Source organism: Protopterus annectens, chromosome 10.part0 (assembly GCF_019279795.1).
Source record: "Protopterus annectens isolate FY-2018-M chromosome 10.part0, PAN1.0, whole genome shotgun sequence".
In the NCBI taxonomy this organism is placed as follows: Eukaryota; Metazoa; Chordata; order Ceratodontiformes; family Protopteridae; genus Protopterus; species Protopterus annectens.
This window is the reverse complement of record NC_056744.1, coordinates 457447306-457463581: the sequence shown is the minus strand read 5'-3', so window position 1 is coordinate 457463581 and position 16276 is coordinate 457447306. Positions and strand designations below refer to the sequence as shown.

Here is a 16276-nt window from a genome sequence, read left to right as displayed (position 1 = left end):
AGGTAGGTACTAGGCTATCGGCCCTAGGGCCCATACAAGCCTAGCCAAAAAATGTACCCTGGCTTTCGCCACCCAAGAAAATTATTTTCCTATGCCCCTGTCGAGCAGAGCCACAGAAGTGATCCCCGGGGTGAATTTCCCATTTCCCATCCAATCATCAAGATTTTTTTTGAAGAGTGCTAATGAGGAGCTCTGTTTGACATAGATAGGTAGTCTGTTCAAGAGTATGGGAAGTCTCTGGGACAGGAATCTATCCCTCCAGCATGTTCTGTTTATTGTGGTGACAAGGTTAAGGTCCCTAGAGCGTGTAGCTCGGAGGGATTGGGATTTCTTTAAGTGGAGCATGTCCAACAGCTCTGGGTTTGACATAGCTTTGTATGTTAGGCAGAGATCGCCCCTGAGTAGGCGATATGCGATGGAGTAAAGCTGTAGTTTTTTGAGACGGTCTGCATAGGGCATCTGTTTGAGGCCAGTAATCCTCTTTGTGAGGTATTTCTGTGGTCTTTCCAGTTGTTGTAGATGTCTTGGGAGGTACATACCAAAAGGGGCGTTGTACTCTATAATGGGTCTAAAGAGTGATGAGTAGAGGGGAACAATGACCTCTTTTTTTCTGGATGAGAATTCTTTTGTGATGAGATGAGCCACGTAGAAGGATTTCCTGACCACTGTGGCGATGTGATTATCAAAGGAGAGACTACTGTCCACCTGTGTCCCAAGGTCTCTTATCACATTTTCGGCATTAAGTAGACTACCAGCTATGTGGTAGTTCATGGGTACAGAGTTTTTACCAAAGGGGATGACAATACACTTTTTGGCATTGAGCTTCAGGCCATGGCTTTAACACCAGGAATCTGTCTCAGTGAGGCCCTTTTGTAGTTTGTCCACATCGTTAGGAGTTTCGATTATGGCTCCTAGTTTGCCAACTTTGTTAGCCAAAGACCTTCTGTGTTGGCCTGCATTTCAGAGAAGTAGATACCAAACAGGAGAGGACCCAGGACTGAACCCTGTGGTACTCCACTTGTCACTGGTCTGATGTCGGATTTGGAATCCGCTACTTTCACAATGTGGGTTCTGTCCATGAGCCAGTTGACAACCCATCTTATGACATAGGGATTTATACCTAGTTTAGTGAGCTTATCTATAATTCCAGAGTGGGGGATGGTGTCAAAAGCCTTGGAGAGATCTAGATAAGCTGTGTGAACCATTTTACCATCATCTATGGCTTTGGTGACTGATTCAAAGAAGTTAGTCAGGTTTAGGAGACATGATCTGCCTTTTACAAATCCAAACTGAGTAGGGTCCAGAGTTTGGAGATTACCAATGTCTTTGTTTATGAGTTCCATGATGATACGTTCTATGGCTTTGCAGACCAGGCTCATCAGGCTAATGGGGCGGTAGTTCCCGGGGTCCGTTGTGGCTCCCCCTTTGTGGAGTGGGATAACTGTCATGGAGTGCCATTCAGTGGGTACAAAGCCTGAGGTGAGGCTATGATTGAACATGGTACTTAGGTAGGGTTCCAGTTCATTCTGTAGTTCATGTAGAACGCAGCCTGGGATATTGTCAGGTCCCATGGATGCTGTGTTCTTGGCTTTGGAGAGTGTGTTTTTTACCTGTGCAGCCATGATTATAGGAACTTTGCATTCTTCCGGTATAGAGATGGGCCCTCTAGGGGGTGAGAGGGGGGGTAAAGTTAGCACTGAACCTATCTGCTAGGATGTTGGCAATATCAGTTGGTTCTGTATATTTAGTGCCATTATGCTGTAACTCAGAGCAGATCTGAGTGTTCCCATTTAGATTCTTGACATAGCTATAGAATGCTTTGTGGTTGTCTTTAGAGTCAGTGGCAATTTTGTTTTCGTAACTAGCTTTGGAGGATTTTATGAGGGATCTCAACTTCTTACTGAGGTTGACCATGGAGTTCCTCCAGTCATGGGATTTTACTCTTTTTTGCAACAGTTTCTTTCTTCTGTTGTAGAGTTTGTTTATGGCAGAGGACCACCAGATTGGCTTCCTTTTTTTGGAGGATAACATCTTGGTTCTATTAGGGATAGCATGATCCATGCAATCGTGTAAGTGCTTATAAAGTGCATTTGTGTAGGATTCAGCAGTCATACCTCTATTGTCCGTCTGCATGGGTGTCATGAAGTTTGCCACTTCTGTCTTAAGAAGTGTGAAGTTGGCTTTTGAGAAGTTTTTTACGATGGTTTCCATAATTGGGGCTGGGGGTGGGATGTGGATGTTTAGGCTGATTAGCTTGTGGTCAGATCTGGCCAACGAGGAATTGACCTCCGGTGTGGAACACCGGTTTCCCATGTTGGTGATGACCAGGTCTAGGATATTGCTGCCCCTGTTTGGGGTGTGAATAAGTTGATCCAAGGCATTGGAATTTATGAATTCTAGAAAACATTGAGCAAAAGTGTTGGTACATGAGTAGTTTTCCCAGTTAATGGTGAGGTAGTTGAAATCGCCCATTATTAGGGTGTTGGGTTGTACCCTAATACTTTCCAGTGTATCAAGAAATGAGGAGTGTGAATCCTGGGGCATAGTGGGGGGTCTGTAGCAAGCTACAATTTGGATTGTGGTCTTGCCCAGAGTTAGTTGCACTTGGATAATCTCGGATGCATTATGCTGTGCAACTAGCCTGGAGGTGTGGATATCCTTAATGAATATGGACACTCCTCCACCTTTAGTGCTTCTTTCTGGGTTAGGCAGCTGAAAGGTGTGGTATAAATTGAAGCCTGGTAATGCAGGGGTGCTCTCTGGAGCTTTGAACCAGGTCTCTGTCACTGCACAGATGTCAATATTCTCCATTTTAAGGAGTGCCTCGAGTGAGTGCATTTTAAGGTTTAGACTTCTAGCATTGAGTAGCGTTACCCTCAGATTTTGCTTGCTTGTACCAGTTACAGTGGTGAATTTGTCATTTGAACCTTGCCTAAAAAAGGCACTATAGGGGTGGCAAGAGTCTTAACCAGTATCCGGAATCCTAAGGGTGACAGGTGCAGGCCATCTCTGGCAAAGCATCATGGACTGTCGATCATGTCGTCCCAGGCAGACAAATACTGGATCCCCTTAGAATGACACCAGAAGCTTAGGCAGTTGTTGAAGTCAATCATTTTGTCCTTGTACTGTGGTATCATTCTGGGTGATGGCAGGATGCTACTCAGGGTTAGGGTCATACCTGCCTGGGATACAAGATCGGAGAGCTCCTCCATGTCTCTTTTCATGATGTAGTCCAGGGAGGTACGTCTCAGGTCATTCACACCAACATGAACAATGACAGTGTCATATTTGTACTTATTGTGGAATGACTTGAGTGCATGCGCTATGTGGTGGATCCTGGCACCTGACATGCAGCTGACAGTAACTTTCTCCTTGTTTAGTCTAGTGAGTGGAACATCAGTGTGCCTATAGAGTCACCTATGACTAGAGTGTTGGGTATGTTGTTATGCCTTATGGGCTGTGGTTGAGTGGCACACTGAGTTTGTGGGCTATGTGTCATTTGGGTTGTGTTGGGGGGGTGGAGTTTGCTTGCGTTTATGCTTTGGATGTCCCTGATGCTTGGGCAGGTTTTTATTGAGAGCCTCCGTGAATGTAGGTGTGTGTTTTGTGTTTCTATGTGTGTGTTTTGGTGGTGTGGGTTTTGAGGGACTATGTGATGAGTGTGGTGTGGTGCAAGTGTTTACCCTCTCCTCTTGACTGTCTAGTCCAGTCTTGGGTGAAGAGAGCTTTGCTTCCAGTTCGGCTATATAAGTGCATCTCTCGCAGGTTGTAGTGTTGGGTAGTAGGAGGAGAGGGTTGTCTGTGTACATGAGGGCAATTGCTGCATTGCTCCAAGATGCCCAGATTCATCAGGTAGACAGGAGAAATCACTGGGAGCTGACCCTTAGGCATGCCTGGATAAGTGCTTATTTATTAAGTACTAAAAACTGCTTTCCACTAGACAAGTGAGGAAAGTTGAGTGCTGTAGTAATTTACAGCTTATGTAGTACTTACAATGAGTTCTGAACAAGTGCTGAGTTCAAAGAAACAGATTTGAGTGCTGAAACTAGAAAACTGGCTAGTTATAAGAAAAAAAAACTAAGCTAGAAGGCTTCCATCCAACACAGAAGGGCTTGGGGGCTCAGAAGCCTACAAACAGTCTATACCACTTAACAGGAAAGGCAGGAAACAAGCTTAGATTTTTTTTTCTTCTGTTTCCCAGATGCTCTCTTTGTACACAGTAGGAGTGCTTGAAATCAGAATATGATCTCACTGCACTCAGTTGAGTAAGCAAATGAGATGGGCCCAGAAGGAGTATCCAAACACAAATTTACAAGAGGGGCGGGCAGTTTCAAGGCCACTAAGATTAACACCAAAACAGAAACAGGGACGGTGGGTGGGACTAACTGAAGAGCAGAGTCAAAACTTCCAGTTCAGTTAATATATATTCCTGCAACACAGTTAAATCAATTTAAATACTGTATTCTTTGAAAAAAAGTGCAGATAAAGGTACTTAAATTCTTTTATACGTTCAGTTGAATACAGCTAGATCTTAGCCGGCCAAAGCTGAGGTTTTTAAGGTTTTTAATTATATAATATATGCTTGGATTTGCCTAAAATAGTAAAGTCCTGTGACTGAAGCAATGAGCCACATTCTACAGAAATTCCAGATAGGAGCACATGAAAGCAACAGCAGAATCATAGCTAGTAATCTGTTACTTCTCTTTGTCTGGATGTATAGTTAATACCACTTTGGTACAACTGGCTCTAACCTTCCAATTATTCCTGATGATTGTTTGTGACACCACTGTGATTCTACCCCTCTTAAAATGTTACTACAGATGTCTGTTTATCTACTACTCTTTCTATAAAGGCATATCTCCTGAATCCCCTCTTCATAATAACTCCCACATTTCCTGGACATTGCCCACTGATTGCCCCCTATCAACATTAGCAGAGACAGAGCCTCCTCCATTAAATTACTCTGAGTGACTGCCTTATACGTGCTGATTGTGATCCCCATTTATTTTACTCCTCAAGCAGAATAAGCAGAACAAATTCATAATCTTTTGGCAAATATGTATCCCCAAGGCAATGCATGTTCTTTGTTGACCTTCATGAACCAGTTCCAGAAGTGCAACACCCATCTTCCTGATTAGTTTCTATAACTGAAACCTGTATACTTAATGTGGCTTATCAGTACATTTCAATTTTACAGCAATATCTGTCTATTCCTAATACTCAGCCCTCCACTACATACCCAAGCACTTGATATAGCTTGAACTCTATCATCCATCACTGCCCAGACTAATATGTGTTGTTTGTATTGCTGCTTAATGGTATTTTTCCTCCTGTAGTTTGTATAAGTCAGTCTTCCCAAACTGCAGAAATTCTTAGGATTTATATTACCAACAACGGGGGGAGGGGGATTATAGCCTTATACCTGCTGAGAGTGAACATCAGCTGTTACCTTATTGATTGTTTTATCAACTTCTTCAGATCCTTTTATCCCTCCTCAGTGCAAAGAAATTTACCAGTTTTGTCAATAATCCATCCATCTATCCACAATCCTTTTTTCCATTTTTGCAAATGTGGTTGGGGTGTGTCACTTCAATGTTGACAATCATGAACCAAAGTATACACATGCCAGGTGGCTAGTCCTCCAAAGATAGTTCTTCTACTCCACACACTTAAATGCACAGCCACACCTATGGCCAATTTATGGTGTCCAATCCACCTACTGAATGTCTTAGAAATGTGGGAGGAAACTGGAGCACCCAGGAGGAACACACACAAACACAGAGATGGTGTATAGACTCCGCACAGAAGACAACCAGCTGAGAATAGAACCAGGAAACCTCTTGCTGTGAAGTGACCTTTTTGTCATTAATGACTAAACTTAAATGTCTGTTTTGCATCTACTACATCATGTACAAATATACCAATTAAACACTAGTAAAACCACCAATGTTTGGTGCATTCTGCAAATTACTAAGTTCATTACTAAGAAGGCTTCCTGATAAGCCCTACCCAATGAAATTTGCATGGTGGATAGTGCCCAGACTAAACCTGGTAGTCTTCAGTTTCAATGCCTTGCATTTTGCATTTAATTCTATGTCTCTCTGTCAACATAATCATAATAATGGATCAATCTCATTTGGCATAGTTTGACTTCTGTAAAATTCAGTCGTGATCAAAGGAATAACTTAATTCAATGTTATTTGGACATCATTTTTCACAATAACAGTTCTTCTTGCATTATTGCTTGCTCCAAAAACTATCACAAGGCTGCCAATGCTAGCATTGCATTGTATTTTAACATCTCTAAGATGAGAGCATACAACAGAAAAAGTGATAAAAGTTTTGCATTAGACGTCAGTGATCTCTCTTTCCCTGAGGTGCAATGACCTTAAACTGAGAATAATAAAGTAAGAAAGGTGTGTGTCAGACATATTTCTCAACATCTTAGCAGAAGAAATCAGAACAAAGCCAAAACTAATGGGGTGACAAAGGCCTAAAATCAGGTACAGATTCTAAATATTACTCTTATAAATATAGAAAGTTGATAAATTAATACATTTTGCATTTGTATGCAATTTCTGAAGGATATGAAGTCTGAAACTCAAATGTCTGTCATTATTTAGTGACTGTACACCTCAATGAGTTACCAGAAAAAAACACCAAAAATTATAAAGAATGGACCAAAATTATTAGGCAAAAATCTGGACATTATGCAAAATTCTGGATGGTTCAGTGGTGTGCTATAGGGGTAAAGCTTCTTATGGAAAAAGTTCAGGGAATAGCTGTAACATGACAGTCTGAAGTATATATATATATATTTTGAGCTTTTGTGTACTTGAACTGTAAAGTGCAAGCAAAAACTGCCAGACACCTGCAATACAAACATATATGCCTCAAGCAATCATAGTAGAACTAAAAGAAGCACATTGTCCTTTCCTTCCAAATGTCATTAAAGTGGCACCTAGTGGTGTTGCTTTTCTTGATGCACTCTGAGTGTGGTCATTTGCTGAGATAATCTATGAAGTGCTTATGTGTTAAAGCTCTTGTGAAGTTTAAAAATAACAGATGCAAAAATCAGTTTTAGGACCCTATAAGGTACCAATCAGCACCCACAGGATATTGGAGAAATTTCATAGGTCATGCGACATTGGACAACCTCTATACCTGGTGTGATGATGTGAGTTATTGCCAGATATACCAGGAGAATTGGAGCAGTGGATGTGTAGCATATGCCAGCATAACTAACTGGAGTGTTGGAAAGAATTGTGTGTCATTTTTATAGCAAGTTAATTTGTACAGATGCTTCTGTTGAAAATGTATTTCTAAAGTTGCTTGTGTTAAAAAATGTACCAACAGTGGGTCCTGCTGGACAGAAAAGAAATACACCTGTATGTCAGACTGTATTGTAACTGTTGAAATGAATATACTGTAACAGAGGATACTGGAAGAGAATAGGTTAATCTCAGTCCAGCTAACTTTGAAAAAATACACAGCAACCACAAAACAAAGGCCAATAATCACTGCAAAACAAGTTCAGTTTATTATAAACTTCTAACCAACCTCACAGCTTCTATCTCCTCAAAACTAGAAAGTTGCTACAACAAAATCGCCAAATTTGCTACTAATTCTACTCATTCCACACACCATTGCATCTCCCTCCATAGTCTTAAATGGTTACAACCCCCTAATCATCTTGACTACCTTCAACTTACTACTGCCCACAAACTAATCTTTAAACCCACTGCTTGCCCTGCACTAACTAATATCTTGCCTTTCTACACTGCTGTCAGGCCCCTAACATCAGCCCACCAAAATCTTCTTTCAGTACACAAATCTAAATGACCCCCTGGCCATCTTCTACTTTCTTATACTATAGCAAAAAAAATGGAACTTGCTTCCTCCCCTGCTAAGAATCACTACAAACCCTGAACAATTCAGATTTCTACTCCATTCCCACCTCTCCCAAAACTGGAAATGTAATTGTATACTTCCTACCTAAATCCACTAACGTCACCTATTCATGATTCTCCCTCTTGCCCCTCTTCATCCAACTTTTTCTTCAGCTCCCCACCCTTAGCTTCTTTAACAATTTTCTCCCTGTATAAACTCTATGTAAATACTCCGTATCTTCACATTCTTACTGCCTACAATGCCTCTTCATGCAACTGTATCTTTGACCACGAACGTAAAATGAATCTTCGTCTAATTGTCCTTTTTTCCTCCACCTGGCATTTCTTCTCCTTTTCCTTCATTGCACCGCCTCTTTCCAACACTTCTCTTCCGATTTACTTCTTTTGCATTTTAAATGTATGTGTATTTCATTTTTGTTTTTTTTCTGTGCTAACTATACAAATGTATAAAATTTTATTTTTGCTTGCTTGTAAATTGTTTAATTGTGCAATTTGTTTGTAATATGGAGCTTTTCTCCCAGGGCCTCCACTGAAAACAGGCTTTCGGGCCCAGTGGACATCCCCGGTTATCAAACTGGAAATAAATAAATAAATAAATTTGATACAGTTCCAATACAGCTAATTTACTTTTTATAGGTTTTATTTTTGAAAGACAGTTATTAATGTTCTCCTAGCTCATGCAGTGTTCCTCATATTCCTTATCAGGACATAAGGAGGCAGGCTGCTATGATCACTAGGGTCTGTGCTACTCCAAAGAGATGTCCAAACACAAATGCCAAGAGGCCATCTACATTCTGAGGGGTAGAAAGAGCACTTTCCAGGTACTTTGAGACAGTAACAATTGCATCCCTAAACTTAGGCTCCATAGGTGGCATAACCCACAGTACCTTCTCCTCCTTCTTCCACGGATAATCCTTAGATGTTCCCGGGTTAAGGAATATGGGCTGCACTCCAGTTTCAGGAGGGCTTCATGAATCTGAAACTTTCTAAAGGAGTGTCATCTGGAGAAACTCTACAGGTTTAGTAGGTCTAGTTATGCAGCCCCGTGCAGGAAATACACCTCGAGGATCACTTCTGTGTCTCTGCTCGACAGTGGCACAGGAAAATAACTTTCTTGGGTGGCGTAAGCCAGGGAACCTTGTTGGCTAGGCTTACATAGGCCCTTGGGCCAATAGCCTAGTACCTACCTATGAACCTATAAAAACACAATCTCAGAATCTCTCTAGTGCCTCAGCTAAACAGCCTTTCAAGAGTACATACTTCCATCTACAAATACTCAGTTTTTATAATAAAACTAATTACACAATAATTCAATTACATAACAATTATGTACCTATCCGGTTACATTAAATTACAAATCTCCAATTACATTCACAGTTCAAACCCTTGGGAAACAAGGTATTATATTTTAAAATGAAAAGTGACTCTTTATAAAGCAATTTATTCTTCAAATTCACATTGTCAAAAATTTTACATCATGTTGAGATGGAATAGTAATACATGTAGCACAACAAATGCAATGCTAAATATATGACCAAATCTGAGCAACACTAGGACATGACCAAACCATGTGAAAATAAGATACATTATCCATTGAACATCTTCAGCAGGCTGTAAATTTATTCCACCCTGTCTTAGCTAAAATCTCTGGAGATCTCTGCCAGATATATGTCAATTTAAACATGTGAATCCTAAAACTTCTGGAATATTGATATAGGAAAAAGGGCAGATATAATCCTGCATTCCTGTACCATAATACAATTAAGCATTTTTCCCAATTATTCCTAAAAATCAAAAAGTTGCTCATAGTCACCCACCATAAATCCATAGATGGATTTAATAACTAAAACTTTGCTGCCCTATTTTGATTAGAACCAGTTTTACCTAAAAGACATTTTAACTTTGTATTATCATCCACCATCCAAAATATTCACTAATAGTAGATTGAAGCTCTAAGTATTGCCACCAGAGGACCTTTGCAGAGGCTGTCTTGTCTGTCAATCCATTAAATGACAGGATCCTACCTCTCTCATAATTCCAACTGTCTCTGATTGTTATAAAGCCTATTGCTACCCAATTATCCCAAAATATAGTCTTGCCTTCAATTTTAACTAGCAGATATCCCCAAAGCCTGGATTCTAAGATAAAAGTGTGACTATACCTTTTTTGTATACCAACCCTTAAGTTCTCTCCAGAGATCAAGTCTTCTTGGTCCCATATTTTGTTTTAAGTCTTATGTCTAGTGGACATTTTGTAAAACCTCATAACAATCAGCCCTGTACTCCATCAATTTGGTTTAGATAATGCTCTATCTCTTCTAAATATGTTCCTCATACATGCAAACCTAGGCCTCCATTGCCTTAAAGGATATGTTTCCCTGCCAATTCTAGAAGCCCCTTTTTGCCAAAGAAAGGCAGCTTTGAGGTGTTATAATTTTTCAAGCAGATTGGGAAAGGTAGACTAAGGAAGTTGCCTTAGTTGAAAAGCTACTTTAGGTAAGATCATAAATTTAACATTCTGGAAAATTGGTTAGGGTGAATTGTTTATTCTATATTGTTATACTAGATCTAACCTGCTGGAGGATCAGAAATGAAACTAAGTTCAGCTAGTCTCTCTTGATGAACTGACATCCTAATTCCCAAGTATGTTGCTTCATCTACCACTGAGAGAGAAAAGTAACCACCTGTGTTAGTTCCTCACGTGTAGTTTGATTAAGTGGTAGAACTTGGGATTTGTTTTAATTAACTTTAAGTTCTGAAAATTTCTCAAATTGACCAAAGGTAGAGAGCTCAGAGTCAATAGTCTTGGAGGGGTTTGGTAACCAAATCAAGCAATCATCAGCAAACCACTGATATCTCCACCTGCTCTGCACTGAGATGTTACACAAGAATTTAGCAACACATTTACTCAGTGCATAATCTATAGTGAGAACCAGTAAGATAAATAGCAGATGGGAAAGGGGGCAACCCTATCTTGTGCCTCTTTGTAATGTAAAGCTCACCAAGACAATATTGTTTGAATAAATAACAGTTGATGGATTGGCATATAAAATATGACACAGATAAAGATGTCATTTTTGGAAAGCCCATTTGCAAACATAATTTTCCATAAGAAGGACCACTGTACCATATCTAACATTTTATTAAAATCAGTAGACTATTGAATCAACTAAGCCTATACATTGAACCAAAGCCTACCTAAAGCCCGGGTACCCTTTCTTCACTTAATAAATCTTTGATGATTCAGCAGAGTTACTCACTATATTGATTCTATCAATCTATTAGCTATTACTTTTGCAACATCTTAACTTCTAATTGCAAAAGGGGACATAGGCCTATAGTTACATGAATCGTACGGGTCTCTGTTGGGTTTAGGTGGCATTATAACTTTAGCAAGTATGTGTTGATTGAGGAGCACTTTCTGTTGGATTACCTTTTCATGGAAAGCTAACAACTTAGAGAACTACTTCAAGCTAGCAGGCCTTGAAAAACACAGCTGTGAGCCCTTCAATACCTGGTGCCAATGAGATGATGAGGGACTCCCAGTAACTTCCAGAATGTCCTTCTTGATGATTATCTTTTCCAGTCACTGTTGGTCCTCTAATATAATTTGAGCCAGTAGTCATAAACCATCCAGAAATGTATCTGTATCAACTTATACCTGATTCTTGGGGTTGTGTGTACATTTTATACTCCCTAGCTTGAAGCCTGTTTATTTCCACTGGATTAGCAAATGTTGCATCCTGCTTATCTTTCAAGGCCTTGGTAGATATTTTTATGTGCTTTTCCTTACACCATTAAGCTAACAGTTTCTGTGAAGTCATTCCTTTAGCCCAGAGAATAACTTCAGTTCTTTTTCACTTTTCATGTAGCTTTACCAATGATTCTTCAGGGAATGCCAAAGGAGCATGCACCATTTGCAAAACAGTCTAAAATAGTGAAAGATACTTTTTATATACCTTGTGTATGTCAGACTTAGACACATCCTGAGATACTGTGTTGATATTCAATAATCGGGGTATGGAAGCATTATATTATTCAATAGACATAATGACAATTCTGCTGCCCTTGTCCATGTTTACAAATCTTACATTTGTAGTATCCTTAAGAGATACCAATGCCATCCACTACCTCTTATTTAAGTTATAAAAATGCTCCCAGCTGTTTCTTAAAGGAGCTCCCTAATACTAAGCATGTTCTGCACAACTTTTTGAGTTTATTAGCCTTGAAGATCTGAGACTGAGTTACATTTTTGGAATACCCAAAATGCACAAAGGTAGTTATAATCCTCCAATGATAGCAATAGTAATAGAAATTATTTTCAGAATCTAAACCTGATGCATTATTTTGGACAATATTTTACAACTAATGATGAAATATGTTCATTCCTTCACCAGAGACTCTTAACATTTTCTGAAGAAACTGAGGAATGTCATAAATTATAAAATAGATTTTAGTAATGTGATATTGATTACTGTAGACACTGAAGCTTTGTATACTTCTCTTTCTGTTCAGTTGATATGGCCAAGGTCTTTTCTGAGAGAGTAAGCTGAAATGTTTAACCAGTATATCAATTTTATTTGCTTGATGCTAGAACTGGTGTTGGAAAACATTGTTTTTTTTTTTTTTTTTTTTACTTTTAATCAAAATAGTTTTTATCATCCATCTGGAGTGTCGATGGGAGCCACTGCAGCTCCAATGTTTACAAGTTTAGTTTTAGCTGAATGGAAAGAGACTGTTTATATATGTAAAGTGATTTTAATAAAGTTGCCTTTTATTTTCGTGTTATTGACATTTTTTTTTTATGGAGAAGCCATGTCAGTGAATTTGAAAAAAAAAATCTTTCACTTTTTAATGCAAGCACCCCACTTCTAAAATATATATTAAATTTGTATTTTTTTAGCTTTTATTACTGAGATATATTAATATCAAAAAGTCTTAATGGCTTTGGATTTACCTCTTCCATTTACAAACAAATCTTCATTAATTCCTATTTGCATTTTCAAAGCTGTCAACCATTACAAACTATGAAGACTGTTATTAAAACTCAATTAGATTAAGTAGGGTGGTTTTTGAAAAGAGTGAGTTTGATAATGGAAGGATTATTTTGAAATGTTTTTTTGAAGAGTGAAGTTATTTTATTAAGTTAGTGGTAGAAGTGATTAGGAAGCTAACTAAGAACAAATATTCTAAATTTTACGCATTCTAAAATTAGGCTTTATTTCACGATGTTGATCAGCAAAAGGAAATGAACAAAACAGAAATGTATAATTACTCATTCAGATGATGCTTTGGGAATTATGGATAATAATAATTGTAATTGAAAAATAGTGTGGTGTACAATTTTAAAAGCAGTTGGTAGGTGAAATGCCAAAGTTTATAAAAAGAAGAGGGTAAAATATGAAAGACTTACTTGAGTATTCATGTATTGACTGTAGTAAAACAAGTAGTAAGAAAGGCACTTTCTACTGTTTTTGTTACAAGACGGGTTACTATACAGCTGTGTCATCATAGTTTAAGGTAACCAATATTCAAACTGTTTTTATAATTAGCATAACTTTTACTTGGAAATCTAAAGGATTAGTCTATTTAGTGAAATACAGTTTGTGTACAGCATTTTATGTAGGAAATATTGTCAGGACACAGTGAGAGAATGCATGAACATACACTTGACATAAAAAATAAACTTTTCCCCTAAGTATGAACATTTTAAAATGCTTAAATTTTGCATTAATGGGGGGAGGGAGTGAATGCTTTAATACAGTCCTTTGGTGCACAGAATTCTATTGGCAAATAAAATTAAATCCTGGGAGATACCCACGTTTGAATGACCATTTCAGCATTAAATGTGAGTTGAAAAGAAGAAATAAGCTTTACACAAACACTCATGAATGTTTATTTAGTTTTATTGCATTATTTGAGTAGTTCCTGTTGTGATTTAGTAAGAGTGGTTTTCATTTGTTGAAATGTAACTTGAAACTGTGATTTTTAGTGTTTATTTAGCTCATTGATGCTTGGTACTTGTTTTCTGAAGACGTTTGTGGTTTCAAAGACAAAAGTCCTAAAAACACTATAGTACAATTTTGGGTATGTTTAGTATTTAAATGCTTTATACATTACCATTGGAGCAATTATGCTTTTTTTTCTAAAATGTTCTGCTATATGTTATAGATTGAATTTTAAATATCTTTATTTCTATTTTCTTTATTTGATAACCTGGTATGCTCATTGGACACAAATGTCTTATTTCAAGGGTGACCCTGGAAAGCTGTCTGCTTAACTGAGTTGCTCAAAGTCACACGGTAATCAAATGGAGGCTGAAGAAAACCCCTGACTACAAGAAGAAGCTTGTTAACACCTCATGGCCTTAACTACCAGATATTTCTTGGACTTGACTAAGCAGTTTTACTATCCAGGTATATTAAAACACATTAAATTCCCAAATGAATGCTGCAATTAGTCTCTTTCTCATTTTCTTAATTTGCTTCAGCAAATAGTTTTTCTTACAAAAAAGTATAGCCTGTGAACTATGTCACCCATCAGGCGGCTTTGCTGCATTATAGTCTCTCTTGGGTAGAGTTTGTATAAAACACTTTATCAGATCAAATCATCTAGGCCACCACTAAAACCACATCTTCTATTGGAGAGGGTTCTAGTGGTAATAAAGATGAAACAAATCAGTAATTAATTATTCCTGACTATGGAGTGATCTGTACTTTCTAGTAAGGGATACACAAGAAGCTCAGATAGCATGTTAACATGTAAAGAGTCTCATACTTTCAGCATTAATGGCAGACTGAAGGAGGTTCTTAAGGACTGAGGAAAAATAAAATCTACATTTCATGAGTGCTTTATGTGTTATAAATGATGTTTTGTATCTTGAGCATGTCAGTCTTGCAAGATTAAACTTGAGGTAGTGTAATCTCAGCTGTTACATGTAAAGTATTAAGTCTCAAAGACACTCATACTATTATTTGCCTTTTCATCAAGCAACCATCCTGTAACATCACAGTCAGCTAGTGTTTCCCTTTTCCTGGTGTTGACATGCTGACTCATCCTGAAAACCGAGGATGAAGCTCTGTCTTTAATTAACAGTTAATCAAATCCCCATGCAGAAATATCATCTGTGCAGCCAAATGTCTACCATCTGAATTCAAAAGGCATGTGAAACATTTACTAGCATATATGCAGCATGTACCATACCTTAATAGTATTAAAATAATTAATTCTTGCTTAACAAAAGAACTCAAAGCAGCAGTATTTAGTCTTGTTTCTTTTTATGAAGACTTTTATTCAGCAGGTGCCAAAAATGTATATAGTTTCAATTACTTTCACTTAAAAGAAAATGAAAACTGTGTTGTAAAGAAATATACATCATTTTAAGTTTATTTTACAGTGTTTTGCTTCGTAACCTAAGCAGATTGAATTGTGCTGTGTCAGACTAAAATGCATTTGCTTTCAAGCAATATTATGTAAATGGACCATAAAACGTTTTCACTAACAGCACAATTTGTTATGTAACCTCCATCAAACATTTTGTACAGTTGTTCAAATGTATGGCCTCGACAACTTACAAATAGTAAAAGATAACCGTATAAAATCAGTGTATAGTCCGTGATGAAGAGTTGCTCTACCGTATTTTTAACATGAACTGAAAAAGCTGTACAGCTCAGATACACTTTCTTAGAGTAATGTTTGGCATATGCATGAGTATCACATTTTTCTTCTTTGTTTGTAATTAACATTGAGTTCATTTAAATTTACAAAAAAAGAGTCTGCAAGATTTAAATAACAATGGATGAGAACAAATAATATACTGCCAGTATAATGGTGTCCCATGTTGTTTTTGCTTTATGACAAATGAATGAAACAACGGATCAATAATGGACTGTTTCACAACCAGTAGGAGAAAAAACAAATATTCAAAAAAAAAGGTGCATCTATCTTAAACTCTTAGTAAGACACTACCAGAGTTTTCTATTGCACCATGTACTTCAGAAGCTGATTCTTACCTTCAGCTACACTTTTGGATGAATGGATTTTATACATTTCAGCCTGATTATCCTAGATTGCCTGCGAAGAATGAGAATACTTTTGTAAACCTATCTAGCACAGTCTTTCATCTAAACACCAGGTGTGGGAGACAAGCCCCTGTCTCCCTGAAATTATATGAACTCTTTAGTTGCGCAAACATGAAGAAGGTGTAAGTCTGCAAATGAAACAAATCCCTGCCAGTATTTAGAAATCGCACTGGCAATCATTTCCTGAAAAAACATGGTCTGAGAGCTCAGCTTTTCCTAGCTGAATGCAGCTTGGTGCAACTCATGAATGTGTAATTCAATGAGCAATAGAAAACCCAACTCTTTT

General features: G+C 38.0%; 1 long non-coding RNA gene across 1 annotated transcript in view; it reads left to right on the top strand.

Moving 5' to 3' along the window:
* Positions 1–14365, top strand: part of LOC122813184 — a 739821-nt gene extending 725456 nt beyond the window's left edge. The window contains exon 2 of the long non-coding RNA XR_006366646.1: positions 14163–14365. This is a non-coding gene — a long non-coding RNA (uncharacterized LOC122813184). The remainder of the gene's footprint in view (positions 1–14162) is intronic.
* The last annotated feature ends 1911 nt before the right edge of the window (positions 14366–16276 follow it).